Source organism: Erythrolamprus reginae, chromosome 10, assembly GCF_031021105.1.
Source record: "Erythrolamprus reginae isolate rEryReg1 chromosome 10, rEryReg1.hap1, whole genome shotgun sequence".
Classification (NCBI taxonomy): Eukaryota; Metazoa; Chordata; class Lepidosauria; order Squamata; family Dipsadidae; genus Erythrolamprus; species Erythrolamprus reginae.
In genome coordinates, this window is record NC_091959.1 from 26263285 (window position 1) to 26275519 (window position 12235).

A 12235-nucleotide genomic window follows, 5' to 3' on the forward strand; every position below is an offset into this window, starting at 1 on the left:
CACCAACGCTTCCCTAAACATTTTCAGATAACTTCAGATCAATTGACGCGGCACGGAGTTCGCGCAAGTGGAGCAAAGGATCCCGGGAGGGTGTCGGAATATCTCACCTCGGCGTCTCCCTCCCACTTTCACGACTCGCGTGAAGCGCGAGGGGGGCGATTCAAAACTACAAGTGTGGAAGCAGGAATTAAAGGAGACGTTGAACTACTGTATGGCAGTTTCCAACCTTGGATTCCGCGCAGTCTGCTGGGTTCTCTCCCCTTCCTCCGGAGAGAGAAAAGGGGCGCTGGTGATCTCAGGGAATGGGGGCGAGAAATTCTCCTTTCAACCTCCCCCTCCCCCAAATTCACCCCTGTCGGTTTTTATTTCTTCTCCACCAAAGGGAAGGGAGAGAATTAGAAAACTTCGGCCCGAGAGACCCAGGCCTAAGATTCCCTTAACCTGGACCAATAATAACCAAGCGCAAGAAATCCCCAACTTTCCCGCCCGCCTCGCCGCCGCCGCCGCCGCCTTTCCTTTGGTTTTCCAGCCCAGGAAATTCGCATCGATTTCGCCAAACTTTTTTTCATCCCGCCGAAGACGCCTCTGAAAACATTCCTCCTTGGAATCGGTTTCTCTTTGTTCGTTTTGGGCTTTTGTTTTTGTTTGTTTTTAGGAAGAACTAACCAAAAAAACAACAGTTTCTCCCTTCCTTCTGCCGGGAGAACGGAACGGATCTTTAGGGATAACCAGGCAATGAGCGGACGATAGGTAAATATTTAGCCTTCTGGAGAGCTCCAAGCGCCTCCTCTGGAATCGGTAGATCTCTGCCCAGAAGTGACCAAGAGAAAGGTCCCACCGGAGCCGGAGGGAGAGAGGACGGGAGCAGCTATTAGCATAGGAGTCAAACTTTCTCCACCAAATTAGTCTCTCTCTCCCTCTCCCAGGAACTCGGCGCGCGCGGGGAATGCGCGGCGGGAGAAAAGCACGCGTGGAAATGGGGAAAAACGCTCCCTGGGGCTGGAAGGTTGCTACCATCGCTTTCTTCCTACTCATTCCCCTCCCCTATTCTTAAACTTCCCATTTGTATCTCTCCCCCCCCCTCCACCGCTTCATCCCATGCACCACCACCCCCATCCTCCCAATGCCGCCCTCTCCTCTCCGTTTAAACTTCCGATCTAAATTTGCAAAGTTTGTTCTCTCGCGCGGCAGGAAATCTCTCGGACGCCTTTCAAGGGACCCCGAGACAGCCGGATGAAGATGGATTAATTTGCTCGAATCGTTCTCTCTCTCTCTCTCCCCTCGTGACACCCCCTTTAAACACCGACGCGTTTCGGGAGAGAGTTTCGCCCAGGCGGTTAGAGCGTGCCGACAAATCAAAAGAGCCCTCCAGGTTTAGACTGAAGGGGCCGGGGTGCCCAAATGACCCCCATCCTCATTGGACGTAGGGTAGTTTCTCGGAAGATTTAAAAGACGAACCGAGTTGGAAGGGATCTGGCAGGCCATCTAAGCCACCCCCCTGCCCAAGCAGGAGACCCTATAGAGAGGTGGGCTGCTGAGGTGGAACGGGCGCACCTGCGTGTCCACATTTCGCTACCTGCCCAGATGCAGTAGCAGAATTGCGCTGGACTCAGCTAGCCCTCTGAGCCAGGGGGCGGGGGGGCGAGCACACGTCACACTTCCACTTTAGCAGCCCACCTCTGAGCCTATATCTGCCTCTACCTGGGATCGAACTCACACCCTTCTAAAAGGAAAGAGGGAGAAAGAGGGAGCAGGCGGTCTGCGTGGAGGAAGACTCTGTTCTCCCAGTGCTGATGCTTTCCTGCTCTAGCTGTCCCACCGGCTAAAAGTCTGCAGCAAACACATACAAATACACACGTTAGGAAAATATACGTATGTAAGGCCGCAGCAAAATCAGCTCCAAGAAAAGCGCAGGTTCCCCACTGGTTTAGGATTCCTTTCTTCGACCCATCTTGACCACCTGCTCTTCTGTCCACCACCCCTTCCCACGCTCCCAAATTAGCTGGAGGAGAAATTAAATAGCTTAGCGGGCAGAAAAGACTGGAGCAAAGTTGGTGCGATGGAGTGAGTCCATTTCATTCACCCAAATGCACAGCCGACTCCTCGTTGGGGCAGGAAAGTGTTTTCTGAAAATAAAGGGATTCCCTCCCACCTCTCCCCTGGGGGGGGGGATTTGAAGATCAAACAGATCGGGTGAATGGAGTCAGATTCGAACATTTGCGTGTTCCTCTAGCCACGGAGTGGAGGGGGGGGGGATCCAGGCTAAGAGCAGGCAATTTTCGGGTCTGCTAGAATTCTGGGTGGAGAGTTTTAAGAGCGCCGAAGATTCGCTGGCAGAAACTTTTCTGCGAGCGAATCCGTCGGAACTCAGGAAGCCCTTACTCTCGGAATTTTGCCCACCGAGCAGATGTTTCCACACCCTCGCATTTCTTCTTCCCGCGCATCCTGATGGGTCTCCCCGTCCTCCCTCCCCGCGTGCTTCTGCCTTCTCCTTCTGCCTGCAGCCCCCCCCCCCCCCCCGACTGGCAGACAGCAAGCGTCTAATCTCGCCCTGTAGCTGTGTGGCCTCGCGGTTCCTACCAGCCCCACCCAATTTCGGGGCCGCCGTTGCAGGGCGAGGAAAAGTTGCGAGGAAAGCCAGAATTCTGGAGGGCGCCCTGTTGGGGAAGGTTGCCAAGCCGCAGTTCTCTCTCTCTCTCTCCCTCTGCTTGCGGTGTAGGGATGAACGCGTGTTCTCCCGACTGACAGATGTGGATCTGGAATAACAGAAGGACGCGAGCGTCCCTCAAGCAAACATAAATAAACGTTCGCGGTGGCTAGGATTCCTGGAGCCGCCCCATCATTCACACGGAGGAATAACTCTCGGGTGCAATTAGAGGCATCTCTCTCTCTCTCTCTCTCTCTCTCTCTCTCTCTCTCTCTCTCTCTCTCTCTCTCCCTGCCCCCCCCCCTTTCTGAGATCGGGGTCATTTCGAGGCGTACGACCACTGAGGTGGCGGGAGACCGAGAAATACCAGCAGAAATGAACCGCCCAGAAGTGGGTGCTTGTGGGGGGGCTGTGACAAACCGCAGCTGCGCGACCCCCAAATTTGCAAGGCGGGAAGGCCCTTTCTGCTTGAGACAACAGCCGCTCCGGTTTTCTCCGGACTGCGCGGGAGGCAACCCCAGAGTTTTCCGCAGAGAGCGCTCGGCCTCGCGCGCCCGTAGCCTTTGGGTGTCACTATTCATATTATGACACTTGTTTAGAAAGAGAAAGCAAACTTTGGCCCAGGTGAAATCGCCCTGCGGGATTCGGAGAAGGGAGAAAGAGGCAAACCGACACCTTTCCTCCCCCTCCTCGTTGTTTTGTTTGTGTGTGTGTGTGGGGGGGTCTTTTTCCGTCTCCCTCCCATCTTCATCCCTTGGCCCCAGCGCATTCTCTTTGAAGCCAGCTCTCCCCAATCGCCCCCGCTCGGACCGTGGCAAACAATTTAATTAGAGGTCTCCCCCCCCCACCCGGCCAGAGAAGAAAACAGGGTAGGGAGGCCTTGGGGCTGGGGGTGGGGTGGAAGAGGCAGCACCTCTCGGCCCATTGAAAGGCACTGATCCGAAAAGACCTGGGGGGGGGGGCAGAAAAAGCGATTTGCTGGGGAACCTTCTCCTCCGACCCTTTCACGTTATTCACCCTCGTTCACGCACACTTTCTCCGAGACAAAACCCGCTGCTTGGAAAAATGCGAAGGGAGACACACTAACTAAGGAGAGCGGGAGAGAGGGGAAGACCCTCCTTCATATTCCTCCCAAATTCCTTGAGTTCAAAGGGTCCGTTTGGAGGGGAGGGGGCGTCAAAATCCAACCCACCCTTTTGTTCGGCTTGGTATGTCAAGGGAATTTATCTCCAAGGCCCCGCCAGCAAGACGGCCAGTCAGCCGAGTTTGGTGGGCAGGCGAGGGCCTGCCAGGTTCCTTCCTCGCGGTTAGGTTTAATGTAACTCTCACCCCTGACCCCCTTTCATCCCAAGGCCTGGGCTAACCTCCGAACTGCAGGCCAGCTTTGGAAAACAGAAGGGAGACGGAGAGAAAGAGAAAGAGAGAGGAAAGGAGAGAGAAAGAGAGAAGGAAGAAAGAAGGAAGAAAGGAAGGAAGGAAAGAAGGAAGGAAAGGAGAAAGAAAGAAAGAAAGAAAGAAAGAAAGAAAGAAAGAAAGAAAGAAAGAAAGCCCAAGCTTGAGATTGAAACTATTCCTAAATGGATTTTCCCCTCCCACTAACTCCCCTTTTTGTGCCTTTGGCCCTCTCTTTCTGCCAACAGAGAACGTGCCCCAGCGCTATGATTTAAAAGTACCCATCTTTCTTAAAAGATGCAAGCTGAATTCTCAAGCTGGCTCTTTTCCTCCTTGCCCCATTACTCACAGAGGCAAACACAAACAAGCCCCCCCCCAAGAAAACTCTGGAAACTCTTGCAGTGGGGTTTTTAAATTTGGTTATTATATTGATTTCTTATTATTGGTGTTGTATTGTATTTTTACTTTTTACTTTGTTGTAACCCTCCCTGAGTACCAAGGTATTGGGCGGCATGGAATAAAAATAAAGAAATAATAAAGGAAGAAAGTGGCCCACGGATGGGAGGGGGAGGGGAAGAGACAAGGAGGGTGTGTGTGGATTATTTGGAGGGTTTGGGGGGCGGGGAGGGGAAAGGGGGGGTCTAGGTTGAAGCCCTTTGCCCTCCCAGTCGAAGGCAAGACGTCCTTTTAGGACAATTTTTTTAAAAAAAAATCGTGTACAGCAGTTTCAAGATTGAGGATTTTACAGGCCTACAATGTGGACGTTTGATGACCCACAAAAATAAGATTCTCCCCCCCCCCGCGCCCCCTTTCCCCCTCCCTTCAAATACAGCGGCGCGTTAGACGGACGCGATTGAGGGTGAGGAAAGGGGGGTGAGCGTGTGCGGTGCAATTATTGGGGCAAACTCCTTTGTAAATTTCATTTTCCTTGCTTTGCCTTTTGCAGGATCTGCGGGATCTGCGGGAACACGACCCGAACCAAATAAAGGGAACCTTTTGCCACTGGGACAATTTGTTTTCACCAACTACTGTGACTGATGACTCCACCTCTCTCTCTCCCCCCCCTCTCCCTCCATCATTTAGCGCCTTAAAATCATCTTTTCAAACAATTATTTTCCTTCCAAAAGAGGGACAATTTGTTTTCACCAACTACTGTGACTGATTACCCCCCCCCTCCATCCCTCCTCCTTCCCCCCTCTCTTTCTAGCTCTCTCTCCATCATTTACTGCCTTAAAATTATCTTTTAAAAAATATCGTTTCCTTCAAAAAGAGGAAAACGCCAGGGAGGAAAAAAGCGACTCTGTACCCATTGGAAATCTTAAGCCAGAACTAACCAAAACCTGTTCCCCCCGCCGGCCGTTCCGACGGCAGCCGGACAAGCGAGGGGGTCCCCCCCCCCGCCGGACATTCGCCCCTTTGCCCGCCTCAGGCACCAAGCCCTCCCTGACTACAGCTGCTAGGGCTTGCTTTCAGCCTGAGGAGCCGAGGGGGGCAAATGTTTTGGACGGGTCAATTTGGACGACCTGGAAGCCGGGGGGGGGGGGGCTCCTGCAGCGAGGGGTAGGGGGTGAGCAAAGGCCCCGCCGAGCCCCCTCCTCCAAAAAGGCCGGGTTTGCCTGCATTCCTAGGACAAGTTAAGCTCGGTCGGTTCTTGTCTTCAAGCTTAGAGCTTTTCGCTGGGGGGGGGGGGGCTTTTGAGCTACCTTAGCCTTTGAACTCCCCCCGAATCCGGGGAGCAGAAAGTGTTGGGGGGGGGGTAGAGAGCGTGTTGTGTGAATGCAGTCCAAGCGGGGAGGAATTGGGGAGGGAAGGAAGAGAAAAAGGAGGGGGGGAGAGAAAGACCCAGCGTTTGAAGCTTCGGGCATTTCTTCCCACCCAGACAGCTGCAATTTAGGGCTCGAATGTGGTTTGTTGTTGCTGCGGTTTTCTTTTCTTCCCCCACCTACTCTCGCTTTCACCCAAACGCAGAAGAAATGTTTTTCTCTTTTTTTAACTCAAAGATCTGTTTTTTCCATCTTTCTGCAAGACGCGTTGAATTTAGAAGCCTCTTTTCCTCCCCCCTTTCTTCCCCCTCCTTTTCCATTGGGGGAGTTGTGTGTGTGTGTGTGTGTGTGTGTGAGTGTGAGTGTGTGTGTCCGTGTGTGTTCCCAAAGTCCTGTCTGCCCAGCCCCAACCAAGGTGTAACCAGACGCCCTTCCTTCTAAGGAGTGAGAACAGCTACAGACCCTGTTAAAATTTGGGTGGGGGCTCTTTCCTCTCTTTTTCTTCTCCCCCACCTCCTTTAAAAAAAAAGGCTTACATTCCTCCGCTACTGTGGAGAAGCTCAACTTCCTCCCCCCCTTTAAACTTAGATTGTGTCTGTATGTGTATATATATAATTCCACCACGACCCCCCCCCCTTTAAAAAAATCTTCCCGAGAAGCATACACAGTGGGTGAAAGGCGCTTCTTTCTGGGCTAGGAAACATCTCAACCCTCCCGCCTTTCTTCCCTTGTAATTGCCCCCCCCCCCTTTCTCTTCCTTCTCCCTCCCCCCCCCACACCTCCCGTCGCTTAAAAGAAAAAAACAGTTTGCACAACCGCTTTAGATAAACACCAAGAAGATACGTCTTCCCAGCTTAAAGGGAGGGAGGGGCGAAACAATAATCATAATAATAACAATTAAAAAGCCAATTTTGCCAACCGCTACCCAACTAAAGAAGAAGATGCAAGCGATTTGGGATCTCGAACAAAGCAAATATACTTTGGGTATGTTTAATTCTCATTTTAAATCTCTCTCTCTCTCTTTCCCTCCATCCCCTTCCTTGAGACGCGTTTCTTGGCGGGGGCGGGAGTACTTCCTTCCTTCTCTCTCACCATCATCATCATTATATTATTATTGTTGTTGTTGTTGTTTGTTGTTATTATTGTTATTGTTGTTATTGTTGTTGTTGTTGTTGTTGTTGTTATTGTTATTATTATTATTATTATTATTATTATTATTATTATTATTATTATTATTATTATTATTATTATTATTATTATTATTATTATTGATGGGGGACGCGTGATTGTGTTGAGCTTTTTCGCGTTGCACTCGGGAGCTCGCCGCCTGCTTGAAGGGCGTCCCTGCCCTGCAACCCCACCCCGAGTTTTGCCTTCCTAAGTCAACGCCCCCGGAGCGGAGCAGGGAACTTCCCCGCCAAAGGTGACCCGGGATCGGGCGAACTGGTCCCGGCGTTACCCCGAGAAAGAAGCTGGCGCAGCAGGGCGAGCTGGGTCGTGGTGGAAAGGCTCCTTGAGGACAAACAGCAGCACCTTTCAGCTCTTCGCCACTCGTGCCAGAGCGTTCGGGGGTGGGGTGGGGTCTAAATCCAAGGAACAACCGGGGAGATGGACAGTGTGGGGTCTCGGCAAGGACTTTGAGGAAGAGGAGCGCCCGAGGTGGGCTGGGGGGAATCCGCAGGGAAGAATTCATCCCCCGGATTGTATAACCACGTGCAGTTCGGCCCGAGTTGGAGACAGTTGTTGTTGTTTTTCCTGGTTGCAGGGAACAGCTTTGATTTTATTACGTCCCCCACCGCCCCTCCAACAAGTTGCTCCCCAAAGCCCCGCCGACGCCCCTCCCTCGGCTCAGAGTTTCTGATAATATCACGAAGAGGGGTACTCACCGTCGCCAGCAAGGAATCCGCGCTTGGGTCCAAGAATTCGGGCGCAAAGTTTTGTTTGGCCCCCTCCAACTCTAGTGTGTGTGCGCGCGCGGGTGTGTGTGAGTACGCGCGCGCGCGTTGTGCGCGCGTATGCGTGCTGCGTGGGTCTCGGGGGTGGGTGGATGGGGAGGAATTAAAAAAACATCACTCCGGCTTCGCTTTAATAATAATAATAATAATAATAATAATAATAATAATAATAATAATAATAATAATAATAATAATAATAATAATAATAATAATACAGCGCTTCGGAAAGAGACGCCCTGCCCTGCAGCCAGAAATACACCCTCACTCTCGCCTTCTGCCTGGAAAAGGAAAAGGGGGGGGGGACCCCCGAAGTCATCCCTTCTCGCCCCCTCGCCTCTGCCTTGAAAAGAAAAGGCTTTTCCCGGCAGCTGAGAGAAAGCTCGGTCGAAGTCCGGAGGGTCTTTGGACCCAACCTGCCCAGGAGAAATTCAACGTTCAGGGGGGAGGGAGGGGGGAGCAGAGACACCAAGGGAGATGCTTATAAACTCCACAAGTTTCTCTGCCGCGGCTCCTCGGCTCCTCTCAGCCTGCGACACCTCCCCCGCCCCGTCCGTCTAGTTAGCCTGGATCCGCGTGCAACCCCCACCCCGCCCCCACCTCAGCAAGTACCTTTCACTTTAAGAGCCGCGTATTTCTTTGAAAGTTGAGGGTTTTTTTTAATGCCAGTGATAGACTTTCGCTAGGGGGCAGGCGCATACTGTACTTCTGGTGTCTCTCAGCCAGCTCCTCTGCCCCTCCCCTATCCTTTCTCTTTCCCCTTTTCTCCCCCCCCCCCATATCCTCTCTTTTTTCTCCCCATTTTTCTATCTCTCCCTCTTTCCTCCCCATCTCTCTCACACACACACACACTCTCTCTCTCTCTTCTCCCCATCTCTCTTCTTCTTTTCTGCCCCATCTCCCTCTCTGCCCCCCCGCTCCTCCCCCCCCTTCTCTGGCAGGCCCTTTCTCTCCCCTGTCCCTCTCGCTTTCTGGCTAGCATATGTTCTAATTTCGCACTATACATTTTTCCAAAGAGTCCCGCTTTGACAGCCCTTAGGTTTGAGGGTTTTTTTCCCCCTTTTTCTTCCAAGTGCCACTAGCTAGCCCAACGGTTAAAAAAAAATCACACGGATTTGAAAGCTCAGAGCCCCGCAGGGTGGAGGGCCATTTTCTACCCCCTTCGAGGGTCCTCCGGGTGGGGCTGGGAGGGAAAGGGAAGGTCCAGGGGGGCAAGGAGGAAGCCGCTCAGCTCCTTCCAGCCAGAGCGGCCCAAAAGACCCGCCGGGAAAGAGGGCACCGCTCCGATTTAACACCCGCACACAGGCGGGCAAAGGAGGAGAAAAGGTCCGAAACAAAGAGAAATTTCCCCCCTTTGCTTTAGTTTAGTCCTGTCTCTGCCGGTCTCTCCATTTCGTCCTGGTTTAGTTTGTTTTCAGGTCGCCTCCATTTCTCCGGCCCCGAACCCCAGTTTTCCAAACTGCCGGCGTTCCCCGCCTGCCACCACCACCCGAAGTTGGTACTAGCCCGCCTCCCATATCATCCTCGGGGCGAAGCGAAAAAAGCGGGCAGTCCCGGCCACGAATCCAGTGTTTCCTGGCAGGTGGGAAAGCCCTTGAGGACACGGGCTCAGCCGGTCCCCGAGGATCGCGAAAAGCTGAGGCTACCCGTGATTTCTGCGCGCTCCGACGGGTCTCCTTTCACGCGCGACGTGAACTACCCGCAGCAGGCCCTAAGCCCCCCTCCTTCCCCCCCCCACCGGCCAGGTATTCCCGCAGCCAACATCCTCGGCCGGCCTCTGCTACACCGGCAGCGCGTTGGAAGACAAGCGAAAGGGACCCGCTTGGCAGCTCCCTTTTTTCCCCGCGCGTCCCTTTCCCCGTGGTAAATGCGTTTCCCTTCCGCGCGGGACAAAGCTCCGCAGCCTCAGCCGCCGCTCTCCCTCGCCCGCTCTTTCTGCGCCTCTGCCTCGGGTCGCCTTTGTGCTGCGGAGAAAGACCTCTGGCCCTCGGTCTGCTGCTCACACCCCTCCCCCGCTGCCCCTATTTTCGGGCCGATCCTGCCTGCAAAAAGTCGCGAAGGGAAAAACAATCCCGAGCCTTCCTCGCAGAGGTTACTTGCGGTTTTTTGCCGGCAACAGGTTCGCCTGGCCCCAGTGAAGCGAACCCGCTGGAGGAATCGGCCCTGGGTAATAATTCTCCAACCCCAATGGTCTGAGTTCGCCCCGACCGGGCCTCTTTCCTCCGCCCCCACCACTCACCCGCCAATTCAATTTAGCAGAAACTAGGTCCGCTTATGCCACGGTCCCTAACCTCTCTCTGACCTGCTTTAAAGCTTGTCGTGTGGACGCAACCTGTGTGCGCGTTAGAGGCAGGCATGTTTCTTAGCGCTGCGTGGTCGGGAAAGAGGGCCGAGGCGTTAGGTCGCGGTCACCCGACGGGACGGCAATTTTGCACCAGAGAGAGAGAGAGAGAGAGAGAGAGAGACCTTCGAACCGGTTCCATCCTGACAACCGAGGGGGCTTTTTCATCCGCGCCTAGAAATTGATCAGAAGAACGCCGGAATTTCCAACTGGCCCAGAAGCGAACGCCGGCTTCTATTTCCATTTCCCCCCTGACTTTCCTCCACAGCCTGCGAGCTCTTAACAGCAGCCTGTATTCTACACCTGTGTTATGAGGAGAGGAAACGAGGTCGTGAGACTTCATAGGACAAATGCGGAGTGTCGCTGCGGGACCCCGAACCCTTTGAGGTTTTGTCTCTTTCTTCCAATGCGTGTAACTTCACTCCGTTTCTCTAAATGCACATACATATACATATAGTATATTCATCATACACGCAGACAGACAGAAACGTGTTCGTACCAATTGCTCAATGTGTGTTTGCGTGTGGGTGTACATCCCCATCACGTTCGCCCGCACCCATCCTTATATGCCGCATTGCACAGGTTATAGAGGCGTCTAACCCCTCTTTTCCCTACCAATGGGAACCCTAATGGGGAGTTCTTATTTACTTATTGGGTTTGTTTGTCTTCTCGGAAAATGGGATTCTTTGCCGAGATTGGTAAACCGTAACCAGATCCCTTCTTAGGTCTGGCTTTCCACGGATCGGCGAAAGGTTGGGAAAGGTCCCCTTAAATTGATTTTATTTTATTTTTTTTAAAAGATCCTAATTGGATTGTTCTGGATATCTCTCAGTAAAGTCGAGGAGGTGGGGGATTTTGGTTTGCTTTGGGTTTTGTGGCGACTGAAATAAAGACGGCTTGGTTAAGAGGAAGATACGGGGACCGCCTGAACAGGAGGCGAGGGACCGACCTCGGAAAGTTGCCACTTGCAGCGGTTTTTAAAATGTGTTTTCTCGGGAGGTGAAATCCTGCTTGTCCTTATTTTTTATCCCCTTTATTGTTCTCCACGCCTTTGGCCCTGGACAGACACCTAGTTATGAAGCCTCCTCTTTTGGGAGACATAGCAGCATCCTGAAGTGGGTGCGGGCATTTTGATCCTAAGGCGTTCGTGTATGTGTGTGTGGATGTGTGTGAGAGAGAGAAACGTGGAGCAAAATCCATAAAAGTGAGAGGCCATCACCACCACCACCACCGCCACCAGTGTGGCAGAGAAGAATGGCAGGGATTCTCAAGGGAGCCAGGAAGTTTAAGGTCACCGGTCTAAAGTTGCCCACCGTCTCCTCCCTCCAATTCTTTCGGGGTTGGGTTCATGGGTGCCTTGTCCCACGAAAACCAGGTGGCAAGAGTTTCATGTGGAAGAAGAAAACTCAGCTACCTTTCGAGGAGGACCACAATCTGTGCCCAGAGCTAAATAAAGCAGAAGTTGAGCCGAGAGGGGAAGAATTTTGTAAATGCTCAGATTGGAAATCCAGTTTTGTTAATTGCTTGGCTCAGACGGCGGGATCAAGTTAGGCGGTTTTCTTTTGTCTTTTTTTAATTCTGGCCAAACCACAAGATCAGCCCCGAGAATATTAAAGAGCCTATAAGCGTTTTTCGACATATTTAAGTGGTCGGGCCGCGTTATTATCACTATGGTTGGTTGCGTTATTATGATCCTTATCCTGTGAGGCATCAGGTGACTAAAAGTTCACTCCCTGTACCTGTCAAACTGTAATCCGCCATGGATCTTAATGGGTTATTTCAGCATTGGAAGTGATCTTAGTGGTGCAAAATGTTGATTCAAATCTTTTCCCCGGGTATATTTGATTTCTCAATGTAGCCCCAAAGAGATCCTCATTCTACACACACAGAGTATTCCCCAAATTTCCTATTTCCCACCGCCCCCTTCCCGTTCAACTTCAGGAATAGTGCCCAATAAAGCAGGGGGTAACTCTCCTGCAAAGAGACTTCGGAGGTGAGGGACGCGACCCCGCATCTAACCACCGAGGTCCTTATACTTTAGCCCCATTATTCTAAAGAAGTTTGCACATTTGCTTAAAGCACCTGCGCCGAACCTCAGCTTCAAAACCGAGTTCATTTCTACACCAAAAAGAACCCCGCG

At 52.3% G+C, this 12235-nt stretch overlaps 1 long non-coding RNA gene across 2 annotated transcripts in view; it reads right to left on the reverse strand.

Annotated features, from left to right (window-relative positions):
- LOC139173140 (uncharacterized) overlaps positions 1 to 7760 on the reverse strand; it is a 40354-nt gene extending 32594 nt beyond the window's left edge. For both annotated transcript variants that reach the window (XR_011559990.1, XR_011559989.1), the window contains exon 1: positions 7689 to 7760. This is a non-coding gene — a long non-coding RNA (uncharacterized lncRNA). The remainder of the gene's footprint in view (positions 1 to 7688) is intronic.
- Between the last annotated feature and the right edge of the window lie 4475 nt (positions 7761 to 12235).